This window comes from Zootoca vivipara, chromosome 7 (assembly GCF_965207765.1).
Source record: "Zootoca vivipara chromosome 7, rZooViv2.hap1.1, whole genome shotgun sequence".
Taxonomy (NCBI): domain Eukaryota; kingdom Metazoa; phylum Chordata; class Lepidosauria; order Squamata; family Lacertidae; genus Zootoca; species Zootoca vivipara.
This window is the reverse complement of record NC_142590.1, coordinates 73698326-73726156: the sequence shown is the minus strand read 5'-3', so window position 1 is coordinate 73726156 and position 27831 is coordinate 73698326. Positions and strand designations below refer to the sequence as shown.

Genomic DNA, 27831 nt, shown 5'->3' with positions numbered 1-27831 from the left:
CTGGTGGGTGACTGTCCACATGCCAATCTAGCCAGATGCAGGGGCAGATCCAGCCCATCTTTTCGATCTACTTCCCTACCTCTGCTTTGAAGGAACCAGTGTCGTAGGATGGGGCTTTAATGTCAGCTGACTGAAGGTTGACAGGCAGAACAGTGGACCTGACAGCTGAAAGCCCCCTTCAAGATCTCACTGCATTACGCAGAGACTCACCCAGAAGCTCACATTAGTATTTTATTCACTGACCATCACTGAAATCCATCCATACCCCATAGGAAATGATGGGCTATATAAATCAATCTACAATAAACCTAGGGGATGTTGCCATTCCAGGAGGCTGCTGTTCTGACTCTGAACTCTGTGAATCAGACAAGAGTGTCTCCTGCATTTTGGCAGGGGTTGCGGCCCCCCGAGACTAGTTCCCTGTACTCTGCCCTACATCATGGTGTGTTCCATTTTTAGCTTATAAAGTGAAAATAAGGCCACTCTCTGCTCACCAGCTCTCCCAGCCAAAGTTGATTTTGCTTCAGATTCAAGGACAGATATATAGCAGAGCAGAACTCCAGAATATGTTGGTTGTTTGGGGAGCCCCTTGGGCATTAGCCATGAATAGTACCATATACAGACTTGGCCTGTTTAGTAGCAGCAAATATAATTGCTAGTTTCAGTTGCCGGACAGGGGCAAAAGAGATGAACAAGCAACATGAAGTAAATTAAAGTCCACTCTGTTTTTTCTTTATGGGGAGTATGTTGGCAGAACAATCTACCTTTCTGTACAATAATGCAAAGTGGGGTTTTTTTTTAGGCACCCGAGTCCACAAGATTTCCATTCGGCTTCCTTCAACCTCCATGTCTATGGGTGGAGACAGATGTATTACTAAAACATGAGTCACAGGGCACCTCCAGACAGCCATTTTACTGCAAGTGTATTGAGCAATGTTAATGACAACACGTTAATGGTGGATTTATTCTGCTTTGGTTTGTTCTGTGACGCTTCCCCAAACATACCACATTCACCAATCATCTTTGGACCTTTAGTGCAACAAAAGCGGAACAAAAATCACCCTAAAATGTCCATTTGGGGAACATTCTAACCTAAAATAGACCCTATATGTGCATTTGGCACATTTTGTGACCAGAAATCTGCACTGCAAAATTCAGAGAAGGGTGGAAACAGGAGAATAACTATGTTCCAGTCCGTTTATTAGTCCAAAGTGTGCAGAAAAGAATCTCTCAGGACTTGCTATGAAAGAGGAAAAGGTACATTGGCACCGAGCACAGTAGAATTGCTTCCAAACAGGCCTCTACCTGTCCCATCTGTGTTCACTCACTATTTTGCTCTGGAAGAGTTGCCTTCAGTTTCAGGTGGTATCATTTCGTTGTTTGCTTTAAATGTGAACAGGCAAAACAATAGCCATGCACAACTTAGACATCCGCATACGGCTGTGAAATACAATAGAAAAATACCTCCCAGCATATGAAACAGAGGCTGGATCTAGACACAACGAAGAAGCGTTTCAGTTTAAAGCATTGCAAATTTAAACAGGGAAAACAGGTAGAGAGAAACGGGACTCCACATCGCCATCTGGGGGGCGCAATGTTATATCACACATACAACGCATACAAATCGCTTTTTCTTTACCAGTCTAGCCGAGTCCCAGTAGGGGTATATATGTGACAACTACACATAAAGAGCTACACTGAAAGTTACAACTCCCTGTAGTGAGCTTGGTTTTTGCAACATCCCTAAAATGAGTGCAGCTCAGCTACCGGGCACTCTGAAGCCCAGAATAGGTTCTTTTATTGCCCTGATATTATTTCCAAAACCCCTAAAAAGCTGCTTTGCTAGCATTTGTAGTTAAAAGCTATACATGCTTCAAGAAATTGGCTCAGATGCTGTGGCCAGCTAAATCAATATTTGCCCATTGGGAACATAGACTCCATGTGAAAATTATGTTCGGAGAACTTTTCAAGGCAGTGCCCCTTGGGAACAACTGGTTCAAATGGACAGGGGGAGGCCAAGGACAGCAAAAGGAAGGTTTTGTCTGCACACATACCCCTGTTCATTTCTCTCTTCTTCTCGTTTTGTTTGTTCATCATCTTAGGCAAACAAGAATGGCAATATTATGTTGGGTCCTCATACTATCCAGTTGAAGAGTTTCAGTTGAAGCTTTGTACAGATAAACTTCATCTGTACAACCTGCTCCAGAGCACACATCAAAGGATGATCCCATTGATCTGCATCATTTTTTCCGTGTGAAGTTCAGAAACTACAGGTATGTTGTTGTTGTTTTTAAATGAAATCAAAAAATTCAGAGAACATCTTGTCCTTAGTGGACAAGTCAGAACTCTTGTTTAGTTATGTATGCACCAGCAACCCAATCCTATTTATTCAGAGATAACTTTAACTGGCTTCAATATGGCTTACCAACTACTGTGCAGGATATAGCACAGATTAGATTTCCTTCCCACATTGTTTCCACATGATACAAGGCATCTTCAGCAGAGGCTACATTTGGGGGAAAGTGGCTATGGTGACCCCTTTGGGCAGTAGACTTCAGACACAGACTTCAGAGAAAACATGTCAAGGCCTCTACTCAAATATCCAACTACAACACCCATCATCCCTGACCATTGTCGATGCTGGCTGGGGCCGGTGGGTGTTGGAGTTCACCAACAACAACTGGAGAGGAAAGCAGGGCCCCCCAAAACCGCTTTAATAGTTTCATAATGGGACAGAAGTGAACCTTTTTCCAAGCATGAAGATGCAGCAATGAGTAAAACCTCTTTCACTGCCTGTCATGTACTTGCATGTGCTACAGCTTGTGTCCTCAACATAGCTGCCAAGTCTCCCGTATTCCCCGGGAAACCACCATTTTTCCAGCCGTTTCCTGCTGGCAGCCCGGATTTTTTTTAAAAAAAACAACCGTAAATCCCCCGGATTCTTACCGGCCCGAGGAGGCTCCTTCTGTGCATGTCTGGAGTCTCTGGACATGCGCAGAAGTGATTTCTGGCGCTGCGGCCATTTTGGAAATGGGCAGAGCATGCCCAGAAGCGACTTCTGGTGCTGCTCTGCCCAGTTCCAAAATGACCGCAGTGCAACTTCCGGCGCTGCGGCCATTTTGGTAAAGGGCAGAGCAGCAACTTCCGGTGCTGCTCTGCCCAGTTCCAAAATGGCCGCAGCGCGACTTCCGGTGCCGATCCCGGATTTTTCAATCTGGGAGTTGGCACCTATGGTCCTCAACAAGTTTATGAGTGCAGGATCAGGACATTCTTGGTGGGCTGTGTCCATGGGATTGTCTCAGAGTATACCTGCTTTTGCTTAGAAAACTCTCCACATTCTTGGCTCAGTATTACAGCTCTATATGTGGCTAACATTTGAATATGCTCCAGGAGTTGAGAATACAGTTGTTGATCCCATGACATGATCCTTTTTCTAGAGGCAGGTTCTGATACATCTTCCATAAGCAAGGCATCTCATCCGCCCCTCTCTTTTGGAATCACTGCAAGTGGATAAAGGGATGGGGAAATATATCAGTGGGTACCTCCCTTGCTTCTTTGGCGCTATCACAGTCGCAGGCCAAATGGATGGAATGAAATATTCCATTCTCCGCCCTCCTGAAGAATGCCCAGCTGAACCGTTTGCAATTCTAATTTTATGAATGAGGGCCTCCCTCTTTTTCTTTCCCCCGTGTCTCGAAGTTCAAGCGGAGGAGGCAGCATTTCTTTTCCTCCCATTTCGATCGTCTGAAATAAGCAAACGTCTTTTGTTTACTGCAAAAAACTATTGGAAGGGAGGCAAAGAGTGCGACGTCCTTACAGCCTGATGGATTAAGCAAACATCTGCAGTAATTTATATCATATGCTGAAATGGAGTAAAAACAGCAGCTCCTTCTGAGTTGGAAGGAACCTCAAATGGGTCACCGGGTCCTTCCCCCCCCCCCTCCTGCCTTGTGGCAGGATCGATTTCATTCTTCTCTTAAAACCAGCCGGAAATGCCAGCAGCCTCCGTACATTCTGGCCTCTTATTTGATTTGATTATTGTTCTGCCAGCCCCTACAGATGGGCCGCAAATATAGATCTGCAACTCACAAAGGGATTGACTCGACCCTTGCCGCTTTCTAGATTACGTGCCTGGCCTCTCAACAAAGAGACCGGCACGGCTGGGAGAAAAGTGCAAAGTGTTTATTTGCACAAGGAACAGCCAACACAGGATCCCCCAGCGGACATCTTCGTGCCAGCCAGAAAACTTCCTCGCTCACAACACGTTGTACTTCAGCAGCTCTCTGTCATTTCCAGCCTGAATGCCAAATCGGCAGCAGGATTCAAGGAACATCAACAGATGTGCTATCAGAACATCCCCTCCCCTGCCCATATCCATGGGCATAGCCAGGGGGGCAGGAAGGGGAAGCTGCCCCTCCCAAATCAATACAAATCAATAAAAAGACATAGCTAACTGAGGTTCTGCCCCCTCCTGACAAAAGGCCTGGTTACATCCATGCCCACAGGTTGTGAGCACCATTTCTGCTTTTATAGATGAATAAAACAAGCACTGTTTTCCATGGCACATCACACTGGAACAAGTGCAGAAGCTGTAACGGGGGTAGGCAATCCAAAGAAAACTTTGCAGCCTGACTTACACTGAAGAAAATACCGCAAGTTGTCCTGTACTCAGTGATCTCCAAGGAATGTGAGAACAAAATTCCTTCTTTCGATTCACAGCCTCCCCTATCCCTATCACGCTGATTGCAAATCTCTGGCCTGGAACAGTTGTGGGACAAAGGCACGGGGTCGTTGAACTATTTAACCCATGGCATTTCCCAATGAAAATGCCTGCTTGCCCGCAACACATACAAGCACACAGGCTTCTAGGGGGGGGGGGGGGAATACATTTTCAGGCATCCCCATCACAGTGATCATTTGTCCCTGGTGTGTGGGTTAAGGCTGCAATCCTACACACACATACCTGAGAGTCGGCTCCATTGAACTCAATGAGTCGTACGTCTGTTTAGGCATGCGTAGGATTGTGCTGTTTGCCATTGAATCCAGGCCTGAGCTGGAATGAGGCCTTGGAAAGCATCCGCTGAGATGATTCCTCCTCCCTTGCAGAGGTTTCCTAGAGGTTTCCTAGGATGAAGAAGAGGAACAACTAGCCATAAACAAGCTTCCTCCATCTCCCAAATCTGTGGATGCTTCCTTCCAACATCCCATATGGGGTGCTGAGTCTATTCTGGAATCTGCAGCTGGTGCAAAATGCAAGGCTAGGCTAGACTACTTTTCTTGGGCCCACGTTACACCTTACTGTCTCTCTTACTCCTTTCTATATTCTCTGAACCTGCTACTAGAGCATTGTTGCTTCACTTTGCACAAATAACAGTAGGTGGCTATTCCTGCTGGATGGGTGGTAGAAGAGGACCTCAATAAGGCATCCCAACAATAGACCTTTTCAGCTCAAAGCATTTTGCAGTGGCCATCTCAGTTGCACCATAGGGAAGACACCTGTCTGGTTCAAGCTGCCAACGTCACACAACCCTTTCCCGTTTATTCTCCCATCAAGCACGGCTAGGGAAAGGCAGAGTAGGACATACCAGGAGGTGATGATCTAACAAGATTTGCAGACCAGCTTCTCTTTCTGACCAGGGGCTCTTCAAACCATACCAAGAGGCAGCATTGCGGGCAGCTTTGGAACTAACATAGGAAGCTGCCTTCTACCAAAGCAGGACACTGGTCCCTCTAACTCAGTTCTGTCTACACTGACTGGCAGCTGCTCTCCAAGGTTTCAGGTGGCCACCTGGCTGGATAATGGTAAAGGCAAATTTCAAAGGATGGTTGTGTTTGGGTTCTCACATTGTTTCAGAAAGTGTGAATTTGACAGATTTTGGCTTTAAACAAGGATTGGCAAACTAAGGCCTGCGGGCCGGATCAGGCCCAATTGCCTTCTGGATCTGGCCCGCGGATCGCCACATGAATCGCCAGCACACGCATTCTTTCCCTCTCCCTCTCCCTGCCTAGAGGAGGAAGAGGGCTGGGCTTTGTTGATGCCAGCAGCGTTCAAGTGGCCATTTTAAGCAGCCCCTCTCAGGAGCCCTTTCGCCCGCCACTCATCATCCTGCTGCCACCAGCCCCTGCCACTCGCAAGACACAGGTAAGCAGCCACCAGGGCTTGTGGTGCTCTTGCATCATTCCCCCACCCCCCAAAAAATATAGTCCAGCCCCCCTGCTGGAAAAGGTTTGCTGACCCCTGGGTTTTAAGGGTGTACTGAAACGAATTTTTGTCCCATCCCTTACCAGCAGCTACTGGCATATGGCCCCCTGAAGGTTACCCTTGAGGAAATGTGGCCCTAGGGTTCAAAAAAGGTTTCTCACCCCCCCAAAACACTTTATAAAATCGTAGAATTGTAGAGCTGGAAGGGACCACGAGGATTATCTAGTCCAACCCCCTGCAATGCAGGAATCTTTTGCCCGTTGCGAGGCTTGAACCTACAAACCCTGAATGATGATGCCCTCCATGATGTGAGCAATGCAAGGGGCAGGGCTTTGAAAGTGCAACAAGGGTGTGTGTGTCCCCTTAAGGCACTAGGCCTCCAGGAGTGTTTTCAAAGTGTTGCTGGGCATGTATCTTTGTTTTAAACAGAGGCATATATGCGTTGCCCTGACTGCCAATTCATACAATTTACCAGAACTGCATGGGATCTGCTTTGCCCATTCGGCCCTTATGGTTCATGTTTACATTGGCGAAGGCCGGCCTAAAGTTCCCTCAGTCATAGCCCACAGCTGCTGATGATCCCAAAGGAATTCAGCAGAAGACAGCACCCCTTGGCAACCGCTGAGGCTTTTTTCCATGGAAAATGTCACAGTCGTTTTCTCGGCTGAGGGGAAGGAAAGGGATTTTGACTTGCTTGCTTAATTTCTCTGACAAAGAGTGAGCGGTTCAAGAACCAAAGCTATTAGTATAGGAGTGTCTTCCTCTCCCCACCACTGCATTGCAAGAGTTTTCTCCAGAGGCAAAGGAGGCCCCAGAGAATAAAATCTTGGGACGTTTTGAGCACATACTGTGACGAGTGAAGCATTTCATTTGCCTCCCAAGGAATTCCACGTATTGGTCAGTGTTGAGAAAGGAGAAAGGAAATGACCAGCATGTGACACCATGTGTTTTTCCTATAGAACATGAAGCCTCAATCAAATGGAATACAAGCCAATACTTAGCTTTCATCAGTGGGACATGGCCTTGCCTCCTGCTCTTAAAATTGCCACTTAGGAAATATAGGTCAAATAACCAGATCTCCCACACATTACAAATATGTATGACACTCAGCTCATGAACTGGAAGCAAAATGGCTTCTCCTAGCTCAGGTGAAAAACAAACAAGGATTCATGTCACCAGCATGTGACGCCACCCTTGAAACTGCCAGGTGATCTATCCAAAGGTGAATTTCCCCTCGATCAGTTCCATGGCCCCAATCCAATTCTGCCCATGTCCCTGTAGCTGCTTCTATCGTTTTCTTAAAAGCATGGGAAATTTGGTCACAGAACTCTTGATTTCACATCTCATTTGTCCCTGATTCAGGTAATTTCTCAATATAACTGAGGCAATTCAATTACAGCTTCACTGTCCTGCACCCAAAAGGGCAGGTAGGTCCACAGCCCATTCATGTAAACAGAGTAATACACCAGGGAAGCCTGTGATTATATATGTATCAACCCCATACCAATCCATCACTAGTTTGTTTAATAATCTGAGACGGCTACAACTCACTCGACGCAGCCTGCCTACAGTGTGCTGGTTTTGTTGTGTAAACAGCTGCTGCCCTCTAGTGTTTGCTCATATGTTCTGCGGCGTCTGCCTGCCAATTTACTGAGCGTCCGTCTTGTTTTAATAAGCGCCTGTTTGTTCTTTGTGCCAGATGAGAGCATAAAAGAAAACGGAACCATGCTGAAAACTGGAGCTTTTAGTGGTTTTTGTTTGTTTGATGTTGTTGTTTTGCTTTAAAAAAATCTCTGTGTGGTGAAAACCTAGTATTCATGCTCTAAATTTGTTTCCTGTACACGACAAAACTGTATAGGGGAACCAGCCTCTAATTTTTGTGATTTTCACAGCAGTTTCATCTGCAAACCTGAGCAAGTGATAATGTTTGTTTCCATGCTCTGAAAGCTCCACCTGCTGATTTCCTCAGATTGAGATGCAATCAAAGGCACAGGAGCAGGCCAGGTTAACTTATTTATTTTTTGTCCTTTTCCATTGACAAGTCTACTGCAATCCATGCATAGGAAAGTCACTGTGGTGCAATGCAGACGGGATCTAGACTTGTGAAAGAATCAGCTTGAGACTGAGGCTTGTTTAATAGAACTTGGCTAGAATTAAGGCCTGCTTTTAGGGCAGAGGTGGGGAACCTTAGACTCAGGGGCCAAATGGAGCCCTCCACCTGAGCTCTTGTCACTCTCCCCAGGCCCTACTCCTTATCACCCTTGCCCCATTCTCTCCCATACCCTCCAACATTCCTCAGATGAAAACAGGGGCATTCCTCACTCCACCACACAACTAACCCCCCTCAACCTCCCATTTTGCCCCCCCCCCAGCAAGAGCATTTCCTATCAGAAGAAGGACACCAACAGGACACAACACACACACCCTCCACCATCCTGAGAAAACCCCCTTAATCCCAATTTTATTATACAGTCGTGCCTTGGTTTTCGAACAGCTTAATTCTCAAACGTTTTAGTCCCGAATGCCACAAACCCAGAAGTGACTGCACTGGCGGAGGAAGAAGAGTGCGGGGGGAGCGCACTGCCCCTGGCAGCACGATCCCGGTGGGGTGTCATTGCGGCTGCCCCCCGCCCACGCTGGGCACCACACCCCCGCAGGCAGCGTGCTAGGCCCCCAGGACACACACCAGCCCAGCCCCCCGCCTGCTCTCCGCCCCCCCCCCGGTGCTGGAGCATGAAGCTCCGCCACTGAGTGACTGTTCCAGTTTGTAAACTATTTTTGGAAACCGAACATCCTATGGGGCTTCCGCAGCTTCCGATTGGCTGCTGGAGCTTCCTGCAGCTAATCAGAAGCTGCACTTTGGTTTCCGAACATTTTGGAAGTTGAACGGACTTCCAGAAAATGGATTCTGTTTGACTTCCAAGGTATGACTGTATTTTATTCTTTGGTAGATTTACAAAAAGAAAAAAACAAACAAACCAATACATAAGTTTTAGGAAGGGGAAAGATTAGACACGTATGCACGTAAAGAAAAGAAAAAATAAGGCTCCTTGTACGTAAGGCTCTGCTTGCCCTTTCTCCCCACCCAGGGCCACCATGCCCTCTGCCTGCACCTCAGGTGTACTTGCCTAGAGACAGAGTCAGCGTCCGAAGTTAGGTCCAGTCCTAGAGTTGGACGGACAGCAATCCGCATGGTCAGACAGTCCTGGGGTCAGGGAATCTGATGATCATGGAGTCAAGGGTCAAGACAAGCAGGAAGCAGCAAGATGGGGCCAGGAATGACAAGCATTGTTGCCAGCATCTGACTGCTGCTGGAAGCTCTGCTTAAGAAGGCTGAAGGCAGCTGGTTCTCATCAGTGCCTTCTCCTCTGTGTCCTTGAAGGCTGATCTGCTGCAGGTGGAGTCACTCTGCCTTCTCCCCTTTCAGGCTGCTGTTCAGCAGGCGAAACTGACTCCTGGCCCATGACAGTCTAGGTCATGTACATGAAAGCTAAGGCCACACGGGTTGAACTACAGGTTGTATCCAGTGGTGAACCCCAATGCTAATAGAAGGCTCTTGGATCTAGCAGAAGTTTCTATCAACAGAAAGGGCAAGAGGTGATTTTGACATTTGGGCTTGCTGAAGCAACCTCTACCATGCACTCCCAAAATCTGCTGCAGGGGGTAGTGAGACCCTTCAGAAGTGAGTGGGAGGGTGGCATGGAGAGCTACACGGGGAAGGGGAGATGCTGTGGACATCATTTCTCTTCCTGTTACACCGACAGAAGCCTCTGATGGATCAACGAGCCTTCCATCAGTACAATGGAGACCATTGGAGACAAGCCACCATCTGAATGTTCCATTCATGCTAGTTGGCCATTAGCCTGGTTGTGTTTACACTGAAGTAAGTTTAGGTAATGTCACTGCCTGTCCGGCCAAAAGGGATTTCCACCCTCCTTTTTAATATAACAGCTATAATCAGCTTCCCTTGGAAATATACTATTACACAGCCCAAAACAAGAAGGATTTTGTTGCTTTCAACAATTTCAATTTATCTGATTGGAATAAAGTGTCCAAGAACTTTTTAAAAAATAACTGCAAACCAGAATCAAACATAAAAAAGCATTAAGCATAAAGTCAGGAGGACAGTATACCAAAAGTAGTATTCCAAAAGGGGAGGCTTACATAACCAACCTATGTGGTTGTCGGTGTTGTCTCAATGAAACACCCTTCTGTATAATAACTACAGGAGTCCTGTGAAGAACTACCTTATATTAGGTCAGACAACTAGGTCCATCAAGCCCAAATTTTCTGCTCTGTTGCTGCCCTAGATAGATTTACCCAGTTCTGCATCCTGAGATCCCACTAATTGGAGAAAGCAGGGATTGAACCCAGGACACGGGGGGAGAACCTTTAGCTTCTCCAGATGTTGTTGAACTACAGTTCAGGTCATACCTGCCCCTTGGCCATGAGGGCTGAGGCTGATGGGACTTGGAATCCACCAACATCTGGTGAACCAAAGGTTCCATAGCCCTGATTTAAGGCATCCTGCTTGTGAAACATCTGCTCTGCCACTGAGTTACAGACCTTGCCCATTCTCATCCAATACAGGATTTGTCTGCCAACCACATAGGAATGGAGGAGTTGCTATGTGGCCCATGGGATGCATCTAAATTAAACCTCTCTGAGACAATATTATTTTTCTCCACTCACAACTTCTTTTGCAACTGCTACGTGGAATACAACTGTCTGAATGCCACCCACAAGCCCACAAGCACTTATCGGAAGTGCTGCTGTGCTGTGGGAGTGCAGGAAAACCCTGAAGAATCATTTTGGATGAAGACTTCTCTTTTCTGAGAATCCTATCTTACATTTTGAGGTCACACTCTCTAATAAAGAACTTGGGATGTGGGTGCTGCTGAGATTACTGAGAAACAAGAGAGAAGGATCAACATGCAAGTAATTTCCCCTAATATTGTGCATTTTATATGTTATCTTTCATTTATGCACATTTCCCCCACAATAAAAACATTTTTTCACACTTTGCTTGGTCGAAGTACTGCATCGCAAAATTCAGAAAGCACGAATTTTGAAGGACAGCTGTGCTTGTTTGCTTATTTACTCAAGAAGTGTGAATTAAGCAATTTCTCATTAATATGCAAACAAAAATTAATTTCTTCCTCATCCCTAGCCAGGAATAATTGAATATTCTGTGTGAGTCATAAAGGGAAAATGCAGGGAGGGAAGGAGCATGACTGATTCACTGGAACTCTGAAGAAAAGTTCTGTTAGGAGATTAGGATCCACTGCAATGTTTTGCTACAGATTTCAAAGGCAGAATAAAAAATCTGAGCCAATGAGTACACAACCATGTGTTTCCATACTGTTCTTTCCAATATTATGGGATCGTTCCAAAGCTATTTAGCATTGCCTGTATCGAGGGAAATCTTTTTATTCACATAAATGGTTCAGCCACCATCTGACCATAGGAGTTGTCTCTAAGGTACCCAGGTCCTAAAGGCCTAAGCCATGCATGACTTTAAAGCTCATGACCAGCTCTTGGAACAATGGTTTTCAACCAGTGTGCTGTGGCACCCTGGGGTGCCCTGAATGGTGGCCTGGGGTGCCGTGGGCAACACTGACCTCTGTCCCTCTTTCCCTCCTCTGATGCCCTCTCACATCTCTGCCTCCCCAAGGCTTGCACAGTTGTTTGTTGCAGCAGCCCTGGCTACAAGCTCCCCAGGTGAATGGTGCCTTTGGGGCTGGCCAGGGATTGATTCCCAGGCCCCTGTGGGGCAGTGTGAGGAGCCACCTCTCTTTGGGGTAGGGAGGAGCAGCTCAAAGATCAGGATCAATGGCAGGTGCTGCATGGAGGACTCTCCCAAGGAGAGGGGAGAGGAGAGGAGGTTGAGGGAACACTCCACAAGGGAGAGTATTTGAAAAAGGGTGAGAGGCTGCCAGCTCTGCAGGCAAAAGGTGGCATAACTGGACTCCTGAGCCCCACAGGGGTGCCACAGAAAGAATGTAGCTGGTCAAGGGAGCCATGAACTCAAAAAGGTTGAAAGCCTCTGTCTTAGAATCATGTTCTGAAATTGACTCCTCTATTTTCCATTTTAAGATACACATAATTTTCCGAGCTTTTCGATCCTGAAAGGGCAGCTCTTTTTCATTTTTTTTTCTTTTTAGCCAACCCTCAAAATCTGTTTTCATTTCCAGGGTTCAGTCCTGGAATATATGAAGTCAGTGTCCCTGAACACGTGCAGAGTGCCTTTCCTCCACATTTCCACATCAGTTTGCAGCGTGTGTGTTAAAGTCAATCTGAATGTAAATGCAAATTTCGCCCAATGTTTATCTGTGCTTGATCTATTTTTATTTATTAATTGGATTTATAAATTATAAATGGTACGCACCCAAGGCTGCTTACCATTTTAAAACACTAAACCATATCATTGTATAAAGTGAAGAGTGACGCAGTCCTCTCAGGCCAACCAGGAGCTGTGTGGCCTGAGTTCCCTCACTTCTCACTTCTTTCAGGGCATGCCGGTCTTCAACAGCCCCGGGGAAGTTGCAGGAGAGGCTTCCCCAAACACTCTATTGGGTTGCTGATGGTCCTGTCAGGGCTTGATGGCTTGAGTGCTCCCTTTATGCACACTTTAACCTCAGTGCGTGAATTTTCGACCACATCTTTTGGCTGGAGAACCGCTCTGCAAAATTCAGAGAAGTGCAAATTGCATATTTCCATCTTCACATTTCTTTTCTTTTCTTTTTGGAACCTTGCAAATGGTTCGCCCTTAAATGCAAACGGAATCCAATTTCTCCCCTGCTCCAGCGTGATCTCAGTTATAACGGCTTTTTCACTCCGTCACCACACTGAGCAGCAGCACTAAATATGCCTTCAGAGTAAACACTGGCAGGCAGGCGTTGCCAGCTCTGCTCGCCAGCAGCCTCTCTTTAGCCTCATTCACAACAGAGGTTTCGCCGGCACTCCGATGGCGCCTTGGTTCCATTGCATACCTGTCTGCTAAGGCAGCAATGGGCAACTCACTTGCCAGGTCAGTCATTTGGCTCGTCAAAAAGAGGTTTGGGCAGATGATCCCTTTCCACAATCTGACTGTGTGTTCATCTCTGTGCCTAGCATTCAATGGCCACTGTTTTGCTATGAACACACTGCCCTCTAGGACAGCAACGGATTCAAGCAACCCCAGGGACACAGTTGAGGTCCAATTTATCCCAACGGTTTTCTATTAACTGCCAGCTTTGGAATGTGGAATGCCACAGGAACAAAAAAAAAAGTAAAACGGAGGCTACATCCTCTGTGACGCCATAAGCTCTTATGACAGTCACCTTAAATGGCCAGCATCAGTCAGCAATGTCAGAAGCCATCTTAGCGTGAGATCTCTGTGCATGATATGGGCAAAGGGAGGGTCAAGTTAACTTTCTAGGGCTGCTAGAGAAATGTTTAGTCAATGGACGAGCAGCCAATGAAATGGCTTTCTTGCATCGGAAAGATGCAGCGGACCTGCTCAGTCGGCAAAGCATGAGACTCTTAATCAGGCATCCCCAAACTGCGGTCCTCCAGATGTTTTGGCCTACAACTCCCAAGATCCCTAGCTAACAGGACCAGTGGTCAGGCATGATGGGAATTGTAGTCCAAAACATCTGGAGGGCCAAAGTTTGGGGATGCCTGCTCTTAATCTCAGGGTTGTGGGTTTGGACTAGATGACCCCTTCCAACTCTACAATTCTATGATTCTGCTAATTCTAATTCCCCTCAGAAAGCGTGAAGGGTGTGTGGGGACCCACTAGCCGTGCCCCCAGCACTGATGCCCCTGTTGGGCAAGTCCTTCACAGACTGCATGTCCAGCATTAAAAAGAAAGATCCTGAAGTGTATACAGTGGTACCTCTACTTACGAATTTAATGCGTTCCAAACGCACATTCGTAAGTCGAAAAAAATTGTAAGTCGAATTCCATAGGAATGCATTGGGAGAAAAAAATCGTAAGTTGAAGCAACCCTATCTAAAAATTCGTAAGTAGAAAAAATCCTATCTAAACTGCATCCAAGATGGCGGACGGAGCTCCGTTTGTAAGTAGAAACATTCATAAGTCTGTTGCTTCACTGTTTTGAATGCTCCCCCTGCTCCTGCCCTCATTCTCCCTCCTGAGACCACACCCACCCAATATCCATGTAATTAGCACAATCCTGCCAATGCAGATGTATGTGCAAAGGCATATATAGTCCCTGCTCATGTGTGTCACACCCAGAGCCCTCTGTAAACTGTACCGAAGCCAAATGTTTAGATGCTTCAGAGAAGCCCTTTCCGTAGATGCGTCATTGAGGTGGATGTACACAAAGAGGTGAAATCTCTGAAACACCCACATTTATAAGTAGCAGTGGCCAAGTTAAATACAGTTAGATCTAGCTGAGTCTTCCTTCTTGGCTCAGAAACAATTATACCTCGCAGCGCTTGGGGAGTAAATAATTAGCCCTAATTTGGCTATATTTAACCACACAAACCGCAAACCTGTCTCTAATGTGGCTGCCTTGATATGTGATATAGCTTGAATGGGAACATTTTGTACAAGGCACTGTTCAGAAAGTAGCTTCTGCGGTTTTCAGGTGTTATGTCATACAAGACCTCTCCGTTTGTCTATTTTGACAGATTTCGGTGGTGTTAAAATGGGATGGTCTTTATGCATCCAACAGGGGGAACGGGAAAGGACCCCATCATTTGCTTGTTCATTTTTGTACGCTATTGCAACCACACAATTTCTATAAGAAATAAATTAAGTAAAAGGAATCAAGAGGAAAAGCAGTGGGATTACTAGAAGAAGAAGAGTTTGGATTTGATATCCCGCTTTATCACTACCCGAAGGAGTCTCAAAACGGCTAACATTCTCCTTTCCCTTCCTCCCCCACAACAGACACTCTGTGAGGTGGGTGGGGCTGAGAGACTTCAGAGAAGTGTGACTAGCCCAAGGTCACCCAGCAGCTGCATGTGGAGGTGCGGAGACGCGAACCTGGTTCCCCAGATTACGAGTCTACCGCTCTTAACCACTACACCACACTGGCTCTGCAGAAAGGGCTGCAGAAAGGAAGCAACTAATTAAAAGAATTTACTGTATATAGGAAATACCTGGAAATGGCGAATTAAAGGGGCAGTAGCCACGATCAGTTGCTGAACTGAACTTATTGCAGAGTAAGCATATTCAGTGTTCTACTTTTGGATTATAAAAAAAAGTGAAGTGCTGGTACTCTTGTATTGATAAAAGTGCTGCGGGTGACAGCACAAAATGGTCGCTATGGGCAGCAAAAAAATAGGTGAGTACAAAAAGAGTCACGAGTATATTGGGGCCTTTCCTGTGCAGGCAGGCATTTCAGGGATCATTATGAGGCCCCCTCATGGTAAATGAAGGGCTCGTCCACACCAGAGTGGAGGAATCGGGATTAAAAATTACTTGTTCCAGTTTGTTGCGGTGGGTTGGCCAATTGTCACTTTCTTTCACTCCCCTTTCCACACACATTACTTCCTCGGTGCTTTGGTTTCTTCACCGGTCTTGCTCATAACTATTTCCTAAATAAAGAAATGTAGGTGTGTATATATCCCCGCCGCCCGCTTTGGATCCCTCTGATTTGCACAAAACCAGAAAACCACAGTCAAACCACACTAAAAATGTCTACACCAGATACCCCAAAAGTGTGTGTGCTGAGAATTTACAATTGCTTTAATCATTTATAATTACCTCGCACTGTCTGTACACAAGCCCTTATCAGTACAGTGGTACCTCTACTTACGAATTTAATGCGTTCCGAACGCACATTTGGAAGTAAAAAAAAATTGTAAGTTGAATCCCATAGGAATGCATTGGGAGAAAAAATTCGTAAGTAGAAGCAACCGTATCTAAAAATTCGTAAGTAGAAAAAATCCTATCTAAACCACATCCAAGATGGCGGACGGAGCTCCATTCGTAAGTAGAAACATTCGTAAGTAGAGTTATTCGTAAGTAGAGGTACCACTGTATTTAATTGTCATAATATAATCAACAAATCAGAAGGGAGGGATAAACACAAACCTACTGGTACAAACAGGAAAGAATGAAGTTGCTCCTCATATACAAATTCAAATACATGCAGGTGTGGTCTACTCTGGTCTAATTCTAATGGGCAAAAAATGGATTAACAGTGAAATCATGCTAAAATGTGGGCAAGGCCAAAGTTCCTTATGGAATCATTGCTTTAATTCTGTTTTCCAGCTGACTGCAGAAGAGCAAGGCATCAGCGTCAATAAAGAGCCCTTATTGTGAACCACTATGATTCCCGTCAAGTGATATTCAGAGAGGCATACTTCCTCCAACAGAGGAAGTAGAACGTAGACATCCTAGCCAGTAGCCATTAATGCCCTCATCCTCCTTATCCTCTTAAGACTGTGACTACATGCAGACTTAATTCATGACTTCAGCACCAGCCAACCTTTGTTTAGCGTATAGCCCAATGAAGAGTTCTGGAGAGCTCTAAAGCTTGAACATCATTTTGTAACATGTTGGTTGGCCAAATAAATCTATCACCCCAATGTGGATTTTGGAATGTTAATTAATGGCAAGAAGACCTGCTTTCAAATGAGCTATAACCAACACAGAGAAAGCTTTAGGTTTACTGAGTAGCAGTGAAGGGACTGATTTTACTTCTCCTCTACTTTTTTTAATTAAAAAAAGTTTGCATTTGGCTGGAAAGGTGTAGGAGAGGAATACCATTGAGATGCAGATTCTCCAGCCCAAGGAAAAATAGCTGAAAGAAGTGCTACCTTTTTAATTTATTTTATAAAGGGGTTTTTTTTACTGGAGATTTTATTTCCGCAAGCACTCGTGCCAAAATAATAAATCCCAAGAGCAGAAGAAGGGAGAAGCCTTTGGTTCATGTGTTGTCTTTTTGTCCTGGCTCAGGTAGGGATGGGAGCCAAATGGAGACCGAGCCAGAAACTCACTCCAATGGCTAATTAAGTTTCCAAGGAGCATTGCACCATCCTTCAGGTAGGAGCAGAAGCAGGCTCTCTATGACTCTAAAGCCACTTTCATGGAAATAAAAAGCCATGTGGTCACAAGGGGTACCTGCCTGAGCTTTGCATTAGGTAGAGAGGGCAGGGCAAGGGAGATGTCCTTTGGCTGCCTTGTTTCCATCTCCAGAGATTTCTCCCTGAGTCCTGTCTAGCCAAATCAGCAACACATTTGACACCAGCTTGGCTGCAGGAGTTGCCAGAAGGAAGTGTACAAAATGCCATCCAACTGTCTTAGGGACTCCACTCAGGATTTGTGTGGGGTTTGCTCTTTCGCCTTTTCTTCTCACAAAGATGTACCCACGAGGCAATGGGTACCAATTTTTCCTTGGGGGTTCACACCCCAAGCCTTTCTCACAAACGAGTATAGCCACAAGGCACCAGAGGTTTGGGATCAGAGTTTTCCTTCTCCTAGATGAGCTACCTTCCCAGGTTGACGAGCCCGAACTGCCCCTCATTTCCCTCTGCAGCTCATGCAGAAACTGGTTTCTTTACCATTGGACTCACTCATTCCACCTGAACAGAGGAAGTCCTTAACTCACCAAGGGTTTGAAACCCATTGGCTAACCTCAGCTGGTTTAGCCGGCCAGTTAAAGGCATTTCTCAGGGTGTGGTCGCCTGTCGCATGCTGGCAGCTTCTAGGAGCCGCAGGTGAGTTACTAAGTGCAGGGTGGAGGCCAAAATGGACAAACTATTCCAGAAGGAGCACAGCAGGTCCCCCGTCAGGTGTACTACTCTTCCCCTAGCCCCCCCACACACACACTGTGTGTTTGTGAGTGTGCGTGCGTGCGTGCATAAATACAAAATAACCTCCAATCAACTCTACCATCTATTTCATATACACTGAGGTCCAGCGCCGAGGGCCTTCTGGCGGCTCCCTTGCTTCGAGAAGCCAAGTTTCAGGGAACCAGGCAGAGGGCCTTCTCAATAGTGGCACCCGCCCTGTGGAACGCCCTCCCACCAGATGTCAAAAAGAAAAACATCTACCAGACTTTTAGAAGACATCTGAAGGCAGCCCTGTTTAGGGAAGCTTTTAATGTTTAACAGACCATTGCATTTCAATATTTTGTTGGAAGCCGCCCAGAGTGGCTGGGGAAACCCAGCCAGATGGGCAGGGTATAAATAATAAATTATTATAAATCAATTGTTAACATTTTCATCTAATATTCAAATCACTGAAAAATCAAATTCCCATTTTATCTTCCCGTGCCTAATTTTTTCTCCCTCTATAAGCCTCCATATTTTCACATTTTCCAAAATCCATTCACTTTTAAAACTATAACTATATCCATTCACTTTTAAAACTATAACAATTGATTTATAAGTTGTATAAGATACAAAGGCGTATTTTTATAAAGTAAGAAACTGTTGCAGATGATAAAAAAGGGATGAAAACCGGGGAAGGGGGGGGAGGGGAAGCCCACAAAATATGGTTTTACAATCATGAATGTAAGAAAAAATTTTCTGTTTTGTATTGTTTTTTTCTCTTTTTTTGCCCTTTCTTTTTTTTCTTTTTTCCTATTTCTATTTTTCTCTTTTTTTGGTATGACAATAGATGGTTGGATGGATGGCCTCCTGCGTACTGCCCTGGTTTGCTGGAGCTCCCTGGTGGCAGGGGGGGGCTTTGGGGTCAGGGGAGGGGGAGGAGGACAGAAATCCAAGCATAAAATGGACCATCTCTGACTGTTCACATACATGGGATACTTCTGTGGCAGGGGAGGACCCATGTGGGTGGGTAGGAAGGAGGTGGAAAAGGTGTTTATGTATGTACCGTTTTTTTTGTCTTTTTTGTATTCTGTAAAATTAATAAAAAGTATGTTTAAAAAATAATAATAATAAATTATTATATTATATTATATTATATTATATTATATTATATTATATTATATACATTTTAAAAATAATACTAATGTATGAATTACTCCCAAAATGATCAAATTCTTCAAAACATAAAAGTAAGCTATTATCAGAAATTTATAAAATACTAGCTGACTCGGCCACGCGTTGCTGTGGTTTTTTGGGAGGGGGAGTATTGATGTCATTTGTGTTTTGAATGGTAATGGTTGCATAACTTGTTTTTGGTTAGTGTTTTGATGTAATATGCTTTTCCAGATGTATGAACTTTGTCCTTGGATTTGTTGTCTTAATTATTTTTGTTTTTTTAATGATTATTTGCTGTGCCTGACTTAGGGTCCTTGTTTCCCAGGAAAGGGGGAGGATGTGTCCGTCCGTCCCCCCCGGACTATGTGTCCCCCCCTCCCCGTTGTTGTGTCTCATCCCTGTGATTACTCCCATCCTGTAGCGACCCTTGAGGTATCCCGTAGCCCCACCCTGTGGATCCCCCCACCCTATGTCAGCCCATGACCTATTCGGGCCCCTCCTCCCTCCTCACGCAGTGTCTACATTTTTATATACCGTATATAGACAGTGGAACCTCGGTTGAGGCAACCCAGTCAGATAGGCAGGATACTACTACTACTACTACTACTACTACACTGGCCCTGAGTGCAAAATGACAATAAAGAGCCGTCCATCGGAGGCCAGTGCTCTTCTCTTTGAGAGAGGTCAGCCTGTTCATAATTAACTGGTAGTTCCTGACGTTTTTGACGGCAGCTGAATGAACTAATGGTGCATGAGTTGTAATTTCCTCTTTTCTGTGCTCCCTGGGCACTGCGTAGCACACAGAGAGCCCTTTGCAGAGATGGGCTGCCAGGAGCCACCTGCCTGAATGGTAAGAAGAATGCTGTGGCCTCTTCCACCTATAGGTTCAGATCAATGCGGTGAAGCAAAAGAAAGAAAGAAAGCATTTCAGAAGCAGGAGAATTCTGAATGGCTCTCAAGCATGAAACCACCACACATTGCGGGTGAAAGGAAAAGGTGCTTCATTATTAGCACATGGCTTGATTTAAAGCTTCACTCCCCCTTCCTTCCTTGAGATGCATTTCGGTTACTGCAGGCTAAAATTTCTGAAGATCCTGTACAAGAATATCCTGCAGGGCAAAGGACGAGGAACGAGGAAAGGTTGGCAGGCAGCCTAGCAGAGTTTTCTCGTCTAACAGAAGCAGTGCAGTCGTACCTCGGAAGTCGAACACCTTGCATGTTAACCTTTTGGCTCCCAAACGCCACAAACCCGCAAGTAAGTGTTCCAGTTTGCAAACGTTCTTTGGAACCTGAACGTCCAACGCGGCTTCCGATTGGCTGCAGGAGCTTCCGGGAGCCAATCAAAAGCCACACCTTGGTTTCCAAATGTTCTGGAAGTTGAACGGACTTCCTGAACAGATTCTGTTTGACTTAAGAGGTACAACTCTATTGAGGGATATGTAATAGATAAGGTACCTAACAATGACAGCATGCAAAACTTCCGGGATTCGCATAACTGTTTATATGCAGAAATTCCACAGCTTCAAGCAAAAAGCAGGAGATATTTCCAACGGAGCAAAAACGTCTCTTAGTTCCACAATACATAACCTTCTGGGTTCCACAGAACTCTTTGCCAAGCAGCACCACTTAGATAGATGGTTTCAGTGGGAGCTGGCATCTGAAATACTGCACTTTGGAACTCCCTGCCTATTGAGGTCCCTCCACTGTACTTTTTTGGCACCTGCTAAAAATATTCTTGCTGAGACAAGCCTACGCAGAAGCTGAGGTAATTTTAATCTGTTTGGTATTTAAACTTTTGTATGCTTTAATGTACGGTTGTTGATTTTTCTTATTATTGCAGGGGCGGGGGAAGAGATCTACTTAAGTTCATCCGTGGGATTACAGACACTCTGGGAGCCTACAAAGAGATGTTTGACAAGCTCAAGAGACAACAGCAGCAGCTGCCCATGTTCCTCACAAAGAGACCAGCACAACCACCACCAGATGTGCCCACAAAACTCACCTGGAACAGGTGCTTGCCCAGAACACTGTGCCCGTACTAGCTAAGGGTGCTTCAAGATGGTGTATGTGGCAATATTGCAAACAAACCATTCAGATATCACAGGTACTTAAAACAAGTAGTGACTGGGAAAAGAACCTTTTTCACTCACAATACCCCATTTATTTATTTTTTAGAGAGTCCTGCTCAGGGAGACTCATATCAAGAGGCAACTGTCACTTTGTCCACATGCCATCCATTTAAAGCACGTTCTTCCCTCAAAGTATCCTGGGAACTGTAGTTTGCTGCTCCCACATACAGCTATATTCACAACACTCTTAAACTACAGTTCCCATGATTCTGGGGTGAGGGGGTGGTTAGTTATGTGCTTTAAATGTATGGTGTGCATGCAACTTGTGTTGTTGTTTTTTTGTAAAGTTAGAAATACAGCCCAATAAAATAAGTTATTGCATGGCGCGCCTTGTAAATGGGAAATGAGAGGCTTTACAACACCCAATAACGTTCTGCGCCTTTCTTTGTAAACTGGGGAAAGGGTGCCCAAGAAGTTGGAGACATGAGCTCACTCTTGTTTACTAGATGTAGTGCTGTGTCACCTGATACCTTTGCTACCAGGTACAGGTGCCACGCCCATCACCCCACACCCTCGAGTCCACCTCTCCCCTTCCAGGAAACACTTTGCTTAGACCTCACCTGACGGCTCTGTCAGAATCAGGCCCGCCCTTCCCAGCAACGGGAGTGAAAGGCTCTTTGTTCCTCTGGGCAATTATATCGGAGAGTGGGAATAAAAATGTGTTGAAAACTCCTGACTGAAGGGCAGCCTCTAGCTGCTCGTGAAGGTTTCTGAAACAAATAGCCCAGTTCTTCAAACATTACACTGAAGACTTTGTTTCCCCCCATGCCACCCCCTCGCCACGCCACGCCAAAGCTCTTTGGGGGCTGGTTTCCCCACTGGCCCGCAGGAGACGATTTCAAGAGTTAACCTGGAATAATCAGTTGCGATAAAACAGGCCTTGTCTCCTTCACAAAGAAAAAAAGTCAATCACAGGGCAAATAACATCTTGAAACATTCTTGTTCATATGCCACTGAGAAACAAGCTACACAAAGGATTACCGAGAGTAACACAAACATATTCCTCCCAGCCCTGTCCCCAGACTATACCTGTGCCAGAAACACAAAAGCTATATTTTCTGATTATATGTCAGGAGTTTGCACCCAAGCTGTGCAAAAGAACCCTTTGATAATAGGTAAGGTCTTTGGGCGCATCCACATGAGTGCTCCAGAATTGAAATGCTTACACATTAAACCAGAAGGGCAGGAAAACATGGAATTTAGGAACACAGAAAGCTGAGTGAGGCCAAGTCAAACCATTGGTCCATTCAGGCAACAACCATTTTGCAAGGGGGTTGCATTCCTGACGCACACACACACACACACCGAGTGCATGCAAGCTCATTCCACCCCCTTTTCCAGCCACTTCCACGGCCAGTGCGGTACATACACAGTCGCACATAAATTGGATGCACCTAAAATGTTCGTGGTCTGTATAGCTCAGAACACACTCCTAAACTGTCCCAATAAAACCAGGACTACCAGTTTCTTCGCGAGAGAGCCCAGCTACCATTTGGGGCACTGTGATCTCATGGGGTGCCCCAAAACACACGTTTTTGGGTGGGAGCTGCAAAAAAAGCTAGTCTTTTGGGACTGTGATCTTGCATGGATCACATGACTTGCACAGGAGCATGGGCTTGGTATGCAGCACCCCCAGATTTTCGCCTTAACATGTTGGAGGGTATGTCGAATTTATTGACACTGACAGGCAACAGATCTCCAGGGTTTCAGGCAGAAATCTCTCTCAGCCATACCTAGAGATGCTGGGGACTGAGCCTGGGACCTTGTGCATGCAAAGTGGACCCTCTGCCCCTAAGCTACAGACCTTCCTCTTTTTATTAGTTAGTGCAGTTTTTATAGTTTTTCTCTTTTTAATGCACACCACTCTGATCTCCTTAACGTTGGAAAACATTAAGTACTGGGTTCATGGGCGTACCCAGCGAGGGGCAGGGGGGCAGCTGACCCCCCAGAAGCAAAAAAAAAATTACCGTATTTTACAGACCATAACTCGCACTTTTTCCCTCCAAAAACTGAAGGGGAAAAGTTGCTGCGGGTTATGGAAATCGGGCTGTTTCCGCCCCCTCCATGGCTGCAGCCAGCGACAAAAATGTGGGGCGGGTGAGAAGCAGCCTGAAATTGGGCTGTTTTCGCCCCCTCCGCGGCTGCAGCCAGCGACAGGAACATGGGAGGGGGGAGGAGCAGCCTGAGCTGGGGGGCGGGGCGGATGGGAGCTCCATCCTTCCTTCCCCCTTCTTTCTTTCCTTCTCTCTCTTCCCTCCCTCCCTCCCTCCCTCCCTCCTTCCTTCCCCCTCTCTTTCCCTCTCTTGCCCCCCCCCCAAGTTTTGCTCCTGGGTACGCCCCTCACTGGGTTGGATTCATTTTTTTTATTTTAAAAACTTGATATTCTCCTTCACCACAAAGAAACTACTTGGAGCGACTTGCAAACAGAAAAACAAAAGCGATCCGGCCATTAAGACACAAATTATCCCGTTAAAAACAACAAATTACAAAGAGCAGCCCCAGCAATCAGCACATTAAGCAGTGACAGAATAATAAGAGGAAAAAAATGCTTTCAAATGCAGTGGAGCACAAAGAAAGAGGAAGGTAACCTAACCTCTTGTAAACAAATAAATGTAACTGCATGTATGTGTCTCTCTGTGTGTGTTCCATTGTAGTGCAGCTGAATGCTAAGTAAATTTCAGGGCCCCATTGTTTCTACAAGATCTGCCAGCCACCTACTGTGTGAACAACAGGTTCGACACCTGCTGCCTGAGCTGTATCTGAACCACACATTCAAAGTACACCACCCAAATCTCCGGGCAGCGTGAGATTCCAGGGAAACCAGGTGCACTTTAACCCAGAGTCTGTGTTTCCTAGTGGGAAATGAGGGTAGCCAATGGGTCTTAAACCCTCCGTGAGTTAGGGAATTCCCCTGCATGCAAATATAGAATCTGGTGATTAAGCAGATGACACCAATAGCTGGTCCAATGGTCAAGAAGGAGATGCCTCTGTTGCAGAGGGAAGTGACGGGCAGATGGGGCTCATCAACTTGGGAAGATATCCCATCTAGGAGACAGAAAACTCTGATCCTAAACCTCTGAACAAAAGGCTAAGGAGTACACAAATCCAGAGTGGAGTCCCTAAGACGGTTGAATGGCGCCTTGTATGCCTCCTTCCGCCAACTCCTGCAGCCAAGCTGATACCAAACATATTGTTCTGCTTTCCTTTGGATCACATCAGCGTGGCTGAGAGTCTTGTTGTCCGGGCAGCCCAGGACCTCCATACAAACTGCCCAGTGCCCAGGCTTGCACCCCAGGGTGGTCCCTTCAGTGCTGCTAACGCAGCATTTTTACTTCACCCTGAAGACGCACTCCATTGTCTCTTGACAGATGCCTACATACAACCTGAGTCTGCCATGGAGGGATTTGCAGCAGTCCATTTCAAGAAGCTCTGGCTTTTCCCATAGCCACAGCATTGGATTCAAAACAGACATCACCATCCTGCTTTTTGACTCTCTCTCCAGCCCACTGCTTAACGGTAGTAGTAGCTCTGTTGCTTAACTCCCAGCTGCCATTTCAAACCCTAACCTTTCCTAAAACACTGTCATTGTCTTCTAAACTAAACCCTCAGTTGAGGAAGGGAGGAAATGAGGTTCGCTTTTGAGCCTTTGTGTTGCCTGAATGGCTCATCCGCAGGCACCTCGAAAGGAAATGATCTGAGTTAATTAGCTTTTACACTAGGCTTAATTAAAGAATTAACAAGGTCTAGTGCATGACTTAGATTCACACCGGGTCAGGCTTAAATTAAATAAATTGAATTGAATATCACCTCGAAGGAAATTGGCTTCGACACCCCAAACCTTAATTAAATTCCAGCACCCATAAACCTATAACATTACTATTAAAGGTAAAGGTAAAGGGGCCCCTGACCATCAGGTCCAGTCATGTCCAACTCTGGGGTTGCGGTGCTCATCTCGCTCTATAGGCCGAGGGAGCCGGCGTTTGTCCGCAGACAGCTTCCAGGTCATGTGGCCAGCATGATAAAGCTGCTTCTGGCGAACCAGAGCAGCACATGGAAATGGCATTTACCTCCCGCCGGAGCGGTCCCTATTTATCTACTTGCACTTTGAAGTGCTTTCGAACTGCTAGGTGGGCAGGAGCTGGGACCGAACAACGGGAGCTCACCCCATTGCAGGGATTCGAACCGCCGACCTTCTGATCAGCAAGCCCTAGACTCTGTGGTTTAACCCACAGCGCCACCTGGGTCCCATAACATTACTATTATGTTGCTTTAATAGTCGTAGCTCCCTTCCCCGCACAGAATTCTGGGAGCTGTAGTTTGTTAAGAGTGCTGAGAGTTGTTTGGAGACCCCTTTTCCCTTACAGAGCCCCTCTTTCCAAGGGACCCTGAAAATTGTGAAATCCTGGAGAGTCAGTGTAGACAATACTGATCTGCGTCAGAATAAGGCAGGAATGCAATTCATGCATTGATCACTGAGCAAACATGATGTGTGGACATTGGGCATATGGAGAGGGAAAGCAGAGCTGGACACCCGAATCATTACAACACCCCACCTCCCTCTATGCATACACTTAATGACACCGAATATCTGTCCATCATTTGCGTATGGAAGAAAGGAAGGCTTAGTTCTTGTGCTGCATCAGTGATAGCTTAGCCTATTCCGCTCCTAAGTTTCACATTTTCATGAACTTGGCTTAGCAAAATATGTTCCTTTTGTCGGCCAGATATCAGCTTTCCTGATCAACAAGCTTTTCTGGTAAACAATCAATGTGTTTGTTCATGCCTGCAACTGTCTTTTTAAAGCACTTCCCTTTAATCTACCTTTACAGGCTGATGATAATAAGTGCAACTCTTTTTACACATTGGAGAATCAAGAACCAGTGAATGGCATTTCTTTGTTCAGTCTTGGCCCTAAGCCATAACAAAATGATATTATTTTGGACATTTCCTCTTCCTTTATAGACAACTTGGCTGCTTTTCCCTGGACCTAGCGCTGGTTTTCAGGGAAAGGACTGGCTGTACACTAGGTGCTTGCTTTTGGAATGACCACACTTTTGCTTACTTCCTTTTTGTTGGGCATCCTCCAAAATTTGATTCATCATTGGATTGTTTGGTCTGTGTTTCTCCCCATGGTCTCTTTCAAATGTCAGAAAATCTGTTTTTTCTAGAAAGGATCAGAGCAATTGGGCAGATCCACACCAGACTTTTAAAAGCACATCGAATGCAGCTTTAAAGCACATGATTCCCTCCAAAGAATCCTGGGAAGTATAGTTTGTTAAGGGTACTGGGAATAGTAGCTCCAGGGGGAAATCCCTGAGGATTATCCAGTCCATTTTCACGGTAAGCCATTCTCTTTAGCAATGAATTCTGTGGAAGTGCAATATTTAAAAGGAAATGTTTGAAGGAACAACACCCCTAAGCTTCCTACCGCATCAACTGTGGCAGAAATGCACTGCAATTTTTACATAAAGTCATGCACCACTTTTAGTCTCTGTGGCAGAAATGTTTCAAAACACTGGGGGTCATTTACAGGGTTGCCAGACTTAATAGAGGACAGGACTTCTGTGCCTTTAATTGCCCTGCTCTCTTTTGAGTCTGGAAACCTTAAAGAGAAACCAGCAGACCCTTTGCTTGGAAATTAGACAAAGGGTCTGCTGATTTCTCTTTAAGGTTTCCAGACTCAAAAGAGAGCAGGGCAATTAAAGGCACAGAAGTCCTGTCCTCTATTGAGTCTGGCAACCCTACTGGCACCATGCTCTTACCAACGGAGTTATCCAGTGCTCAGAACTTCCAGAACTCTGCTCTCTGTTTTTATTGTTCTTTAACCCAGACTTGAACCAGCCAGTCCTTCAAACAGAGGACTGTCTTCTATAAAGTAGAGCAGATGACCACACTAGTTTTCTATGTTTCCCCCCCTCCTTTTTCTTCATAGCTGTCCATTTTCGGATTTGAAAATAAGGGATCAGCAGCCTCACCTGTCCCGGGAACAGTCTACGGTATATCTAACAATCCAAGATAGCAGCAGGAAACGGCGCTGGAATAAGGGAATTTCCAGCAAAAAAAGGGAAAGTTGACAGCTGTGGCTTAGATTACGGGAGTTTCCCACAAAAAAGGGAGGGTTGGCAGCTATGTTTTTCTTTAGAAATGCTGCAGCTACGGTAATATATCCTTCAAAACTCAAGTGTACCTTTTACTCTATTTCCACAGAACACAGAAGCACATTTTCCTTTCTTTGGAATACAGTACATATATTTATATGGAGGAGCAACTCAGTCAAGCCATTCCATAGTTATAATTACAGCAGTTTGCCCATGTGATCTATTGTTTGCAAACACTAGCTCTGAGAGGCCATGGCCCTTTAACTGTTGTTAACATGTTTTATGGATTGCCCCAGAATAACCCTCTGTCCGTGAGATTGTCTCTTGACCGAGACAGGCTATAGAAGCTTGAGGGCAGGGTTTGGCTGCGTTCCTACAAGATGCAGTGAATGTTTACCAACAATAGCAGGTTGAGGCACGCACAGATGCCACAATGGTCTTTTCCACCCTTGTGGACAACTGGATAATAATTAACCAAGTCACCCTCCGATGAC

At 45.6% G+C, this 27831-nt stretch overlaps 1 long non-coding RNA gene across 1 annotated transcript in view; it reads right to left on the bottom strand.

Annotated features, from left to right (window-relative positions):
- Positions 1–898: 898 nt before the first annotated feature.
- The window catches only part of LOC148685139 (uncharacterized), a 40477-nt gene continuing 13544 nt past the window's right edge, over positions 899–27831 (bottom strand). Inside the window, exons 2-3 of the long non-coding RNA XR_015951146.1 lie at positions 4964–5113; positions 899–3500 (exon numbers count right to left, since the gene is read on the bottom strand). This is a non-coding gene — a long non-coding RNA (uncharacterized LOC148685139). The remainder of the gene's footprint in view (positions 3501–4963; positions 5114–27831) is intronic.